This window comes from Symphalangus syndactylus, chromosome 13 (assembly GCF_028878055.3).
Source record: "Symphalangus syndactylus isolate Jambi chromosome 13, NHGRI_mSymSyn1-v2.1_pri, whole genome shotgun sequence".
NCBI classification, from domain to species: Eukaryota; Metazoa; Chordata; class Mammalia; order Primates; family Hylobatidae; genus Symphalangus; species Symphalangus syndactylus.
In genome coordinates this window covers 28,278,864-28,293,385 of record NC_072435.2, presented here as the reverse complement: position 1 = coordinate 28,293,385, position 14,522 = coordinate 28,278,864, and positions in this window count along the sequence as shown.

Genomic DNA, 14,522 nt, shown 5'->3' with positions numbered 1-14,522 from the left:
GTGGGCAGATCACCTGAGGTCAGGAGTTCAAGACCAGCCTGACCAACAAGGTGAAACCCCGTCTCTACTGAAAATACAAAATTAGCCGGGTGCGGTGGCACGCGCCTGTAATCCCGGCAACTTGGGAGGCTGAGGCAGGAGACTCGTTTGAGCCCAGGAGATGGAGGTTGCAGTGAGCTGGGATCGTGCTATTGCACTCCAGCCTGGGAAACAAGATGGAAACTTCGTCTCAAAAAAAAAAAAAAAAAGGCAGGGGCTGGGCGTGGTGGCTCACGCCTGTAATCCCAGCACTTTGGAAGGTCGAGGCGGGCAGATCACGAGGTCAGGAGATCAAGACCATCTTGGCTAACACAGTGAAACCCTGTCTTTACTAAAAATATGAAAAATTAGCTGGGCACCTGTAGTCCCAGCTACTCAGGAGGCTGAGGCAGGAGAATCACTTCAACCTGGGAGGCGGAAGGCGGAGCTTGCAGTGAGCCTAGATTGCGCCACTGCACTCCAGCCTGGGTGACAGAGCAACACTCTGTCTCAAAAAAAAAAAAAAAAGCAGACAATAATAAAGATAACAGGGTGGGTGCAGTGGCTCATGCCTGTAATTCCAGCACTTTGGGAGGCTGTGCCAGGTGAATTGCTTGAGCCCAGGAGGTGGAAACCAGCCTGGGCAACATAATGAGACCTCATCTCTACAAAAAATAATTTAAAAAAAAATGGCTGGGTGCTGTAGCTTACGCCTGTAATCCCAACACTTTGGGAGGCCAAGGTGGGTGGATCACCTGAGGTCAGGAGTTTGAGACCAGCCTGACCAACATGGTGAAATCCCGTTTCTACTAAAAATACAAAATTAGCCGGGCGTGGTGGTGGGCACCTGTAATCCCAGCTACTTGGGAGGCTGAGGCAGGAGAATCCCTTGAACCTGGGAAGTGGAGGTTGCAGTGAGCTGAGATCGCGCCATTGCATTCCAGCCTCAGCAACAAGAGTGCAATTCCATCTCAAAAAAAAAAAAGAATAAAAGAAAAAAAAAATAGTGGGGCAAGGTGGTGTGCACCTGTAGTCCTACATACTTGGGAGGCTGAGGCAGGAGGATCACTTGAGGCCAGAAGTTGGGGACCAGCCTTGGCAACATAGCAAGACTCTGTATCTACAAAAAAAAACTAGGTGGGGCCGGGCGCCTTGACTCAACGTCTGTAATCCCAGCACTTTGGGAGGCCGAGGCAGGCGGATCATTTGAGGTCAGGAGTTCAAGACCAGCCTGGCCAGCATGGTGAAACCCAGTCTCTACTAAATATACAAAAAAAAATTAGCCAGGCATGGTGGCACATGCCTGTAGTCCCAGCTACCTGGGAGGCTGAGGCAGGAGAATGGCTTGAACCCAGGAGGTGGAGGTTGCAGTGAGCCGAGATCGCGCCATTACACTCCAGCCTGGGCAACAAGAGCAAGACTCTGTCTCAAAAGAAAAAAAAAAGAAAAAAAAAAGAAAATTAGCTGGGCGTGGTGGCATGAGCCTGTAGTCTGTAGTCCCAGATACTGAGGAGACTGAGGCGGGAGGATTGCCTGAGCCCAAAGGTTGAGGCTGCAGTGAGCCATGTTCACGCCATTGCACTCCAGCCTGGGTGACAGAGCGAGACCCTGTAAAAAAAAAAAAAAAAAAAAAAAAAAAAAGACTGCGTGCAGTGGCTCATGCCTGTAATCCCAGCACTTTGGGAGGCCGAGGCTGGCGGATCACGAGGTCAAGCGATGGAGACCATCCTGGCCAACATGGTGAAACCCCGTCTCTACTAAAAATACAAAAATTAGCTGGGCATGGTGGCGCACGCCTGTGGTCCCAGCTACTAGGGAGGCTGAGGCAGGAGAATCGCTTGAACCCAGGAGGCAGAGGTTGCATTGAGCTGAGATTGTGCCACTGCACTCCAGCCTGGGCAACAGAGCAAGACTGTCTCAAAAAATAATAATAAAATAAATAAATACATAAATAAAAGAAAAAAGAAAAAAAAAGTTCTCCTGCACCCAGCAGCAAAGCATCTTTCTTTGCAACAGTGCAGAATTGTACCAGAGCCTTGTGTGTGTGGACAACAGCGATGGTGAAGAAATCCCCCCACTTTTCCTGCCCAGGCGTAGTGGCTGACACCTGTAATCCCTACACTTTGGGAGGCCAAAGTGGGAGGATCGTTTGAGCCCAGGAGCTTGAGAACAACCTAGGCAACATAGCAAGACCCTGTCTCTACAAAAAGCTTAAAAAACAGCTAACAAAAAAATCCTCCCGCTTTTTTGCATTCCAGGAGATGGCTTACTGAGAAGAACCAGCCTTCTGTATATGACTTAGATAAGACTTGATGAACCCCTTGTCTAAGACAAGGGCAGACATAGACCGTCCAAATTCCCATTTCTTTGTCTCATACATGATTAGCTGAACTGTTTTGTCCCCAGTGATCAATCGAAACAAAATGCTTGTTTAACCTAACTTACTCTTCTCACTGCCAGGCCTCTGAATTTCAGTCCATCCACAGCCTCAGCCAGAATACAGCCCTTCCTTAAGCACCTCTCCTGAGAATAAAACATTCCCTGGTCGATTGTCCTGTACAATAGCCCTTGCATCTTATTTTCCCACAGCTGGTTCTTTCTAGCCTTGTTTACTCCTCCCCATAAAAGAAAAAGTCCTTGGGTGTGCACATGGCCTGTGCCTGTGGTGCCAGCACTTTGGGAGGCTGAGGAGGATCCCTTGAGTTCTGGAGTTCCAGAGCAGCCTGGGCAACATAGCGAGACCCCATCTCTACAAAAAAATTAAAAATTAGCCATGCATGGTGGCACAGCATTGAGCTGAGATTGCACCACTGCACTCCAGCCTGGCGACAGAGTGAGACTCTGTCTCAAAAAAAAAAACAAAAAAGGAAAAAAACCTGGCTGGGCGCGGTGGCTCACGCTTGTAATCCCAGCACTTTGGGAGGCCGAGGCGGGCGGATCACGAGGTCAGGAGATCGAGACCATCCTGGCTAACATGGTGAAACCCCGTCTCTACTAAAAATACAAAAAAAATTAGCCGGGCGTGGTGGCGGGCGCCTGTAATCCCAGCTACTCGGAGAGGCTGAGGCAGGAGAATGGCGTGAACCCGGGAGGCGGAGCTTGCAGTGAGCCGAGATCGCGCCACTGCACTCCAGCCTGGGCGACAGAGCGAGACTCCGTCTCAAAAAAAAAAAAAAAAAAGGAAAAAAACCTGCCCAATTCTTGTCTCACTTGCAAATCTTTTGCTTCTCTCTATTGCAATGTCCTCACCTTTATAGCAATAGTCCCTTTCCCACCTTAAAAAAGTCCTTTCAGGCTGGGTGCGGTGGCTTACGCCCGTAATCCCAGCACTTTGGGAGGCTGAGATGGGTGGATCACAAGGTCAGGAGATCGAGACCATCCTGGCTAACACGTGAAACCCCATCTCTACTAAAAATACAAAAACTTAGCCAGGCACGGTGGCGGGTGCTTGTAGTCCCAGCTACTCGGGAGGCTGAGGCAGGAGAATGGCGTGAACCCGGGAGGCGGAGCTTGCAGTGAGTCGAGATCGCGCCACAGCACTCCAGCCTGGGCGATAGAGCGAGACTCTGTCTCAAAAAAAAAAATCCTTTCAAATAAAGTCTCCTCAAGGCTGCAGTGAGCCATGATTGCGTCTGGGTGACAGAGCCAGACTGAGTCTCTAAATAATTTAAAGTCTCCTTACCAAGTATGATTTTTTTAATTGAGGTGAAATTCACATTATAGAAAACCATTTTACAGGGAACATTTCACAGAACAGTGGCATTTAGTACATTCGCGGTGTTGTGCAACTACTCCCTCTGTCTCTTTCCTAATCACTTCTATCACTCCAAAAGCAAACCTCATTCCCGTTAAGCAGTTACTTCCCATTTCTGCCTTCCTGATGTGTTTCGTATTTGTATTCATTGAATGCTCGCGATTCCATGAAGTGGGGAAGTGAGTATAACTCTGTTTTTTTTTTTTTTTTTTTTTTTTTTTTTTTTTTTAGATGGAGTCTTACTCTGTTGCCCAGGCTGGAGTGTAGTGGCGTGACCTTGGCTCACTGCAACCTCTGTCTCCTGAGTTCAAGCGATTCTCCAGCCTCAGCCTCCTGAGTAGCTGGGACCACAGGTGCACGCCACCAAGTCCAGATAATTTTTATATTTTTAGTAGAGACGGGTTTTCACCATGTTGGCCAGGCTGGTCTCGACTCCTGATCTCACGTGATCCGCCCGCCTTGGCCTCCCAAACTGCTGGGACTACAGGTGTGACCCACTGCGCCGGGCGCGAAATGATTTCTTACTGCGAGTCATGGTCAGAAAAGTTTGGAAGCCGCTGGTAGGCGCCCCCCCACCCAGCTTGACATACTGATTTTCAGACAATAGCCGGTTTGCAAATCCCATGCTTCCAAAATCAATCATTTCTGGCCTCTGGGCGGAGCTGTATTAGCAGGAATCTGCCGCCAGGTGGTACGCGTACCCCGCCGGGAGTGGGTTTTGCTCCATCCCAGACTCAGACCGTCCAAGCCGGTGATTTCCTTCTGGTCGGTTTATGGGGACTAGAAGCCCTGATTTCGATTTTTTTTTTTTTTGAGACAGAGTCTCGCTCTGTCGCCCAGGCTGGAGTGCAGTGGCGCAATCTCGGCTCACTGCAAGCTCCGCCTCCCGGGTTCACGCTATTCTCCTGCCTCAGCCTCTCCGAGTAGCTGGGACTACGGGCGCCCGCCACTACGCCCGGCTAATTTTTTTGTATTTTTAGTAGAGACGGGGTTTCGCCGTGGTCTCGATCTCCTGACCTCGTGATCCGCCCGCCTCGGCCTCCCAAAGTGCTGGGATTACAAGCGTGAGCCACTGCGCCCGGCCAGAAGCCCTGATTTCGAATACAGTTCACAGAGCAGACCCCTGCAGGGGGTTTTAGGCGGCTAAGAAGGGAAGTGGCTCTCCTAAGACTCTATTTGTCCAGAGAGCTCATTAAATGCCTCCCGCGCCAGAAGAGGTCCCCGCCCCCGGAGCTCGCATCCCAGTGGCGAGGACACACACGAACCCCATTCGCGACCCCGTCAGTGCAGGGAGGCTCCGGCCTGGGGCCGAAAAGCCGACTCTCTCTGGTGCCTGACAGCACGGGGTAGAGCCCCGCCCGGCCACCTGCTGGCTGTGTGACCTTGGGAATAGTGCTTGGCCTCGCTGTGCCTTGGTTCCCTCCACTATAAAATGGCAAGTGATAACAGCAGCCACTTCATAGGGTTCCCGGCATTGCCTAAGTTAATACATGCAAAGCGCTCAGAAGGGATGGGGCATGTTTGTCGAACCCATTGTTAAAAATTCCCATTTTAGGCCGGGCGCGGTCACTCACACCTGTAATCCCAGCACTTCGGGAGGCCAAGGCGGGCGGATCACCTAAGGTCAGGAGTTCGAGACCAGCCTGGCCAACATGGTGAAACCCCGTCTCTACTAAAAATACAAAAATTAGCCAAGCGTGGTGGCATGCGCCTATAATTCCAGCTATTCGGGAGGCTGAGGCAGGAGAATCGCTTGAACCCGGGAGGCGGAGGTTGCAGTGAGATGAGATCACACCACTGCACTCCAGCCTGGGTGACAGAGTGAGACCCTGTCTCAAAAAAAAATTCTTATTTTACAGAAGAGAAAACCAAGGACAAGAACAAGGTAGTGAATCACCAAGCCCACATTTTTTTTTTTTTTTTTCTGCAGGAAGATCTCCAAGTTGAGTCCAGTGGTCTGACTCCCAGCCCAGATGGCCTTGCCTCTGCCTTGTGCTTGCTTGCTTGGGGTGGAAGTGGAGCCAGCTCCCTTGGGATAGCCTCTCAAGCCCCAAGTGAAACCCTCCCTCAGAGGACATCGGCCCCCTGTTGGCATCAGTGCTGGGACTCGAATGAAGCTCTGTTTCTGCCTGGGTCAGGAGAATAGCTAGATTAAATAAATAAGTCACTGTAATGTCACAGGGTGAACCCCCAAATTGGGATTCAGCCTGGGAGGCCACATGAGTTGTTGGCTTCGTGCAGAAAAGAATTCAAGAGTGAGCCAGCAGAGTAAAGTGAAAGCAAGTTTATTAAGAAAGTGAAGGAGGCCGGGCGCGGTGGCTCATGCCTGTAATCCCAGCACTTTGGGAGGCCGAGGTGGGAGGATCACTTGAGTCCAGGATTTCAAGACCATCTTGGGCAACATGGCAAAACCCTGTCTCTACAAACAATACAAAAATTAGCTGGGTGTGGTGGTGTATGCCCGTAATCCCAGCTACTTGGGAGGCTGAAGTAAGAATCACTTGAACCCAGGGGGCGGAGGTTGCAGTGAACCAAGATTGCGCCATTGCACGCTAGCCTGGGTGACAGAGCAAGACTCTAAAAAAAAAAAATAATAAGGCCAGGTGCAGTGGCTCACGCCTCTAATCCCAGCACTTTGGGAGGCTGAGGTGGGCGGATCACGAGGTCAGGAGATCGAGACCATCCTGGCTAACATGGTGAAACTGTGTCCCTACTAAAATTACAAAAAAAAAAAAAAAAAATTAGCCAGGCGTGGTGGCAGGCACCTGTACTCCCAGCTACTCGGGAGGTGGAGGCAGGAGAATGGCGTGAACCTGGGAGGCGGAGCTTGCAGTGAGCCGAGATGGCACCACTGCACTCCAGCCCGGGCGAGAGTGAGACTGTCTCAAAAAAAAAAAAAAAAAAAGAAAAAAAAGAATATAACCTAAAATAAACAAAGGACTGCCATCATGGCCATGGCCAGTACCAACACCTCACCAGGGGCCAAAGCATGTATTTCCCAGAGCCTGAGAGCTGCATGCCTGGGGCTGCTGCCATTGACAGCAGTCCTGCCCCTGCACCAGCAGCAGTGGCATGCACATTTGTACATGCCCCGAGGACAGGGTCTCCTTGCCGACAACTGCCACTACCACTACCACCCAAGCATGCCACATAGCAGCCAAGGGATTGCCCCAGGCTGTTCACCCCTGCACCCATGTGCACCACCACAGGGCCTGAGGACTGGCCCACCCAGTCAGGCACTGCTCCCCACAATGCCCAAGCATGCTGCCTAGGGCCTTGGCATTGCCCTGCCCCATATGCCACCACTGGCATCTATATACTCCTCCTGGGGGTCTGAGGATGGGTCTACCCAGCCTGCTGCCACCACCATCACCACTGGCACACACTGACATGCATCACCCACCTAGCCCATCTCAGCCACTGGTAACACCAGTGTGTGCTGCCTGGGAAGTTAAAGGTTGTCCCACCATTGCCACTGCCATCACTCATGCCATGCATGCAGCCCAGGGACCCAAGGACCCCACTCATCATCTTTGCTAACTGCTGCCCCTGCTGGCACCAAAGTGAGCCACGTGGAGGTTCATGAATTGGCCCATTTGGACCTGTTAACAGCAGTGCTTGTGTATACCCCCAAAGGCCAAAGGATAGGTATGCTCAGCCTGCCTCTGTTACCACTGGAGGCCAAGGATTGACCCACCTGGCATCCCATCCCCAGCAAAGTCTCAATACAGCCTCCACTGACAACCACATCCTAAGCCACTAAGGAAGTCAGACACTACTAATGCTGTTTGTAGCTGAAAAAATCAGAGACTACATGACTGCACGCTAGAATCAAAGCAAAAGAGCGTTACCCAGTGAACACCACAGATACGTCTTCATGAAAAAGTCTTCCATTATGAAAGCCAATCCAAAAAATGGGAAGAAGTGACTGTTAACATCAGACGCACAAAAATCAATGTAGGGACATGAGAGACTTGAAAAAGCAAGAAAATATGAAACCTCCAAAGGAGTGTGATAATTCTCACACAACAAATTCCAATGAAAAAGAAATTTATAAAGTGCCAGTGTGGGCGGCAAGCCATCTAGGTGCCGAGGCAAGAGACTGAGGGCACGAGCTGTTCCAGTGTAATAAAATATATAAAACAACAAGAGTTATACTAGATCTAGATCATAGACATGATTATATATGAATATCATTAATCATTAGTTTGTAGCAATTGCTCTTTATTCCAATATTATAATAATCCTCGCTCTATAATCATAACCTAGGAAAAACCAGGCCATACAGAGATAAGAGCTGAGGGGACATAGTGAGAAGTGACCAGAAGACAAGAGTGCGAGCCTTCTGTTATGCCCGGACAGGGCCACCAGAGGGCTCCTTGGTCTAGCGGTGACGCCAGTGTCTGGGAAGACGCCCGTTGCCAAGCGGACCGTGGTCCAGGGGTAGCCTCAGTGTCAAGGAAAAACACCTGCTACTTAGCGGACCGGGAAAGGGAGTCCCCCTTTCCCTGGGGGAGTTTAGAGAAGACTCTACTCCTCCACCTCTTGTGGAGGGCCTGACATCAGTCAGGCTTTCCCGCAGTTATCCGGAGGCCTAATGGTCTCCCTGTGATGCTGTGCTTCAGCTCCTAGTCCGCTTTCATGTTCCATCCTGTACACCTGGCTCTGCCTTTTAGATAGCAGTAGCAAAATTAGTGAAAGTACTAAAAGTCTCTGATATGCAGAAATAATGGTGTAAGCTGTCTCTCTCTTTCTCCTCTCTCTCTCTGCCTCAGCTGCCAGGCAGGGAAGGGCCCCCTGTCCAGTGGACACGTGACACACGTGACCTTACCTATCACTGGAGATGACTCACACTCTTTACCATGCCCCTTTTGCTTTGTATCCAATAAATAACAGCGCAGCCAGACATTTGGGGCCACTACCGGTCTCCACGTCTTGGTGGTAGTGGTCCCCCGGGCCCAGCTGTCTTTTTTTTTTATCTTTGTCTTGTGTTTTTATTTCTACAATCTCTTGTCTCCGCACATGAGAAAAACCCACTGACCCTGTGGGGCTGGTCACTACAGCCAGAAAAAGGATTCAAAATATTGCTATTAAAGAATTTCAGTGAGGGCTGGGCATGGTGGCTCACGCCTGTAATCCCAGCACTTTGGGAGACCGAGGCGGGCGGATCATCTAAGGTCAGGAGTTCAACACCAGCGTGGCTAACATAGCGAAACCCTGTCTCTACTAAAAATACAAAATTTAGCCAGGCGTGATGGTGGGCGCCTGTAATCCCAGCTACTTAGGAGGCTGAGGCAAGGAGAATCACTTGAACCCAGGAGGTGGAGGTTGCAGTGAGCCGAGATTGTGCCACTGCTCTCCAGCCTGAGTGACAGAGTGAGACTCTGTCTCAAAAAACAAACAAACAGCCCAGGCGCGGTGGCTCGTGCCTGTAATCCCAGCACTTTGGGAGGCTGAGGCGGGCGGATCACGAGGTCAGGAGATCGAGACCATCCTGGTTAACACGGTGAAACCCCGTCTCTACTAAAAATACAAAAAAATCAGCTGGCCGTTCTGGCGGGCACCTGTAGTCCCAGCTACTCGAGAGGCTGAGGCAGGAGAAAGGCATGAACCTGGGAGGCGGAGCTTGCAGTGAGCCTAGATCGTGCCACTGCACTCCAGCCTGGGCGATGGAGAAAGACTCTGTCTCAAAAAACAAAACAAAACAAAAAAACCCCAAAACCAAAATACTTTCAAGTCTCTAGGCATAGAAGAAACATATCTCAACACAATAAAGGCCATATATGACAAACTCACAACAAACATTATACTGAATGGGGAAAAGCTGAAAGCCTTTTCTCAAAGAACTAGAATAAGACAAGGAAGTCTACCTTCTACCACTCCTATTAAACATAGTACCAGAAGCCCTAGCCAGAGCAATCAGACAAGATAATGGAACAAAAGATATCCAGACTGGAAAACAGGAAGTCAAATAGTCCCTATTTGCAGATTGCATGATCTTATACTTAGAAAAACTTCATCAAAAACTTTTAGGTCTGATAAACCAATTGTGGCAGGATACAAAATCAACATACAAAAATCAGTAGCAAATCTATACACCAATGATGAACTGGCTGAAAAAGAAATCAAGAAAGCAATCCCATTTACAATAGCTCCAAAAATAAAAAAAACTTAGGAATAAATTTAACCAAGGAAATGAAAGACTTTGACAAGAAAAACTACAAAACACTGATGAAAGAAGCTGAAGATGCAAACAAATGGAAAGGCATCTTGTGCTCATGGATTGGAAGAATATTGTTAAGATAACATTACTACCCAGCGCAACCTATGGATTGAATGCAATCCCTAGCAAGAAACCAATGACGATTTAGAAAAAGCAATCCTAAAATTTGTATGGAACCAAAAAAGCTTGAATAGCCAGAGCAATCCTGGGCAAAAAGAACAAAGCTGGAGGCACCACACTACTTGACTTCAGAATGGATTATAAAGCTATAATAACCACAAGAGCATAGTGTTGCTATAAAAACAGACACATAGACCAGTGGAACAGAACAGAGAACCCAGAAATAAACCCACATATTTACAGCCAACTGATTTTCAACGAAGGTGCCAAGAACTTACATTGGGAAAGGACACCCTCTTCGATGGATGGTGCTGAGAAAACTGGGTATCCATAGGCAGAAGAATGAAATTAGACCGGCCGGGCGCAGTGGCTCATGCTTGTAATCCCAGCACTTTGGGAGGCCAAGGCGGGCAGATCACGAGGTCAGGAGATTGAGACCACGGTGAAACCCCGTCTCTACTAAAAATACAAAAAATTAGCCGGGTGTGGTGGCGGGCGCCTGTAGTGCCAGCTACTCGGAGAGGCTGAGGCAGGAGAATGGCGTGAACCCGGGAGGCGGAGCTTGCAGTGAGCCGAGATTGCGCCACTGCACTCCAGCCTGGGCGACAGAGCGAGACTCCATCTCAAAAAAAAAAAAAAAAAGAAAAGAAATTAGACCCCCATCTCTCACCATATACAAAAACCAACTCAAAATGGAATAGAAACATAAGCGTGAGACCTGAAAGTATAAAACTACTAAAATGAAACATAGGAAAAATTATCCAAGACATTGGTCTAGGCAAAGATTTTATGGTTAAGAGTTCAAAAGAACAGGCAACAAAAACAAAAATAGACAGATGGGACTATATTAAACCAAAAGCTTCTACGCAGCAAAGGAAACAGCCAATGGAATGAAGAGACAGTATGTTGAAAGGGAGACAATATTTGCAAATTATTCATCTGACCAAGGACTAATATCCAGAATATACAAGGAATGCAAACAACTCAACAGCAAAAGAACAACCACATTAAAAAGCAGGCAAAGGACACGAATAGACATTTCTAAAAATAAGACATAATGGTCAGGCATGGTGGCTCATGCCTGTAATCCCAGCACTTTGGGAGGCCGAGGCAGGCGGATCACCTGAGGTCAGGAGTTCGAGACCAGCCTGGCCAACATGGTGGAATCCTGTCTCTACTAAAAATATATATAAAAAAATTAGCTGGGCATAGTGGTGCATGCCTGTGGTCCTAGCTACCCAGGGGGCCAAGGCAGGAGACTCGCCTGAACCTGGGAGGTGGAGGTTGCAGTGCGCTGAGATCACACCGTTGCACTCCAGCCTGGGTGACAGAATAAGACTCTATCTTAAACAAACAAAAAAAGAAGACATACAAATGGCCAACAGGAATATGAAAAAATATTCTAATCCCTAATCATCGGAGAAATGCAAATAAAAACCACAGTGAGATATCATCTTACCCTGGTTAGAACGGCTATTATAAAAAAGACAAAAAATAACATGCCTGGAAAGATTCCATCCCAGAAAAGGGAACTCTTCTACACTGTTGGTGGAAATGCAAATTATTGTAGCCATTACAAGAAGAGTATGGCAACTTCTTCAAAAACTAAACCTTGAACTACATATGAGTCAGCAATCCCACTACTGGGTATGTATCCAAAAGAAAGGAAGTCAATATATCAAAAGGATACCTGCACCCCCATGTAGATTACACCACTATTCTTAACCGTAAAGATACGGAATCAACCTAAATGTCTATCCATTTATCTATTTCTTTTATAAAAAAAATCCTCTCAGGCTGGGCGCGGTGGCTCACGCCTGTAATCCCAGCACTTTGGGAGGCCAAGGCGGGTGGATCACGAGATCAGGAGATTGAGACCATCCTGGCTAACATGGTGAAACCCCATCTCTACTAAAGATACAAAAAATTAGCCGGGTGTGGTGGCGGGCGCCTGTAGTCCCAGCTACTCGGGAGGCTGAGGCAGGAGAATGGCGTGAACCAGGGAAGTGGAGCTTGCAGTGAGCCTAGTTCGCACCACTGCACTCCAGCCTGGGTGACAGAGCGAGACTCTGTCTCGAAAAAAAAAAAAGTCTTTATCCTCATTGTTTTCACGTTGAGTAGGCTGAGGATGAAGAGGAAGAGGAGAGACTCATTTTGCTGTCTCAGGGGTGGCAGAAGAGGAAGAAAATCTGTGTATAACCCAGTGTAAACTTGTGCTGTTCAAGGGTCAGCTGTACACACACATAGACACACAAAACATGCATAATACAGTTGAATACTACTCAGCCATACGATAAAGAAATCCTGCCATTTGCAACAACAGAAATTAACCCCAAATCAGAGGTAGACAAATACCGTGTGATCTCATGGATGCGTGGAATCCACAGAAGTCAAACTGTCACTGGAGAGTTGTCCAGGTTCTTGGCGTGTTGAACAAAGAATTGAACAAAATGCACAAATCAAGTAACAGAAGAAATTGCAAGGAGGGAAAAACCAACAGAAGAATGGAGTAACAAAAGCAGATTTTTTTTAAGTTCTGGGGTACATGTGCAGGACGTGCAGGTTTGTTTCATAGGTAAACGTGTGCCATGGTGGTTCGCTGCACCTATCAACCCATCACCCAGGTATTAAGCCCAGTATGCATCAGCTGTTTTTCCTAATCCCGTCCCTCCCCTGGCCCCTTGACAGGCTCCAGTGTGTGTTTTTCCCCTCCCTGTGTCCATGTGTTCTCATTGTTCAGCTCCTACTTATAAGTGAGAACATGTGGTGTTTGGTTTTCTGTTCCTGTGTTAGTTTGCTGAGGATAATGGCTTCCGGCTCCATCCATGTCCCTGCAAAGGACATGATCATCCTTTTTTCTGGCTGCATAGTATTCCATGGTGTATATGTACCACATTTTCTTTTTCTTTTTCTTTTTGAGACATTGTCTTACTCTGTTGCCCAGGTTGGAGTGCAGTGTCGTAATCTTGGCCCACTGCAACCTCCGCCTCCTGGGTTCAAGTGATTCTCCTGCCTCAGCCTCCTGAGTAGCTGGGACTACAGGCACTCACCACCACACCTGGCTTTTTTGTATTTTTTAGTAGAGACGGGGTTTCACCATGTTGGCCAGGATAGTCTCCATCTCTTGACTTCGTGATCCACCTGCCTCGGCCTCCCAAAGTTCTGGGATTACAGGCGTGAGCCACTGCACCCGGCCCACCACGTTTTCTTTATCCAGTTTATCATTGATGGGCATTTGGGTTGATTCCAGGTCTTTGCTATTGTGAATAGAAAAGCACAGATTTATTGAAGACAATTCAGAGTGGGAGTGGGATGGAGCCAGCAGCTCAAGAGCCTCCCCAATTAAGGTTTGTAATAAGCTAGAAGGAACCCGCAACACCCCTAGGTGCCCTTCAGAGGCCTCCAATTGGTTAGATGCTATGAAGGATTGGCTCACGACCAATCAGTGGCCATAGTGGAGACCCGGTCCACAGTCAATCAGAGGCTGATGTGGCTTGTTATCACGGGAGTGAAGACATGACCTGTACACCACACCTGCTGCTCTCCTGCCTGTAGGAACTGGCTGCACCTGCTGAACCCCTGTTCCCCTAATCCCCTATTCTCCTGACACAAAACTCATGGAAACCAAGTAGAATTAGAACCATGGTTGCTGGGGGCTAGGAGGAGAGAAAAACAGACAGATGTCGGTCAAAGGGTAGAAACTTGCATTTACAAGATGGGGTCAGCCCGGCATGGTGGCTCACACCTGTAATCTTAGCACTTTTGGAGGCTGAGGCGGGAGGATTGCTTGAGGCCAGGACTTTGAGACCAGCCTGGGCAACATAGTGAGATCTCGTTTCTTTCTTTTCTTTTCTAGACAGAGTTTTGCTTTTGGCATCCAGGCTGGAGTGCAATGGCACGATCTCAGCTCACTGCAGCCTCTGCCTCACGGGTTTAAGTAATTCTCCTGCCTCAGCCTCCGTAGTAGCTGGGATTATAGGCACCCGCCACCACGCCCTGCTAATTTTTGTACTTTTAGTAGTGATGGCATGATTACAACATGAGGCACTGTGCCCTGCCGTGAGATCTCGTTTTCTACAAAATAAATAAATAAATAAATAAATAAATAATTAGCCGGGTGTGATGGCATGTGCCTGTGGTCCTAGCTACTTAGGAGGCTGAAGTGGGAGGATCACTTGAGCCCAGGAGATTGAGGCTGCAGTGAGCTGTGACTGTGCCACTGCACTCCAGCCTGGATAGCAGAGCGAAACCCTGTCTCAACAACCAACCAACCAACAATCAGTTCTGGGAGTCTACTGGACAGCATGGTGACTATAGTTAACAATACTGTATCGCATACTTGAAATTTGTTAACAGAGTGCATCTTAAGAGTTTCTGCCACACACACACAAAGAGAACTGTGGCTGG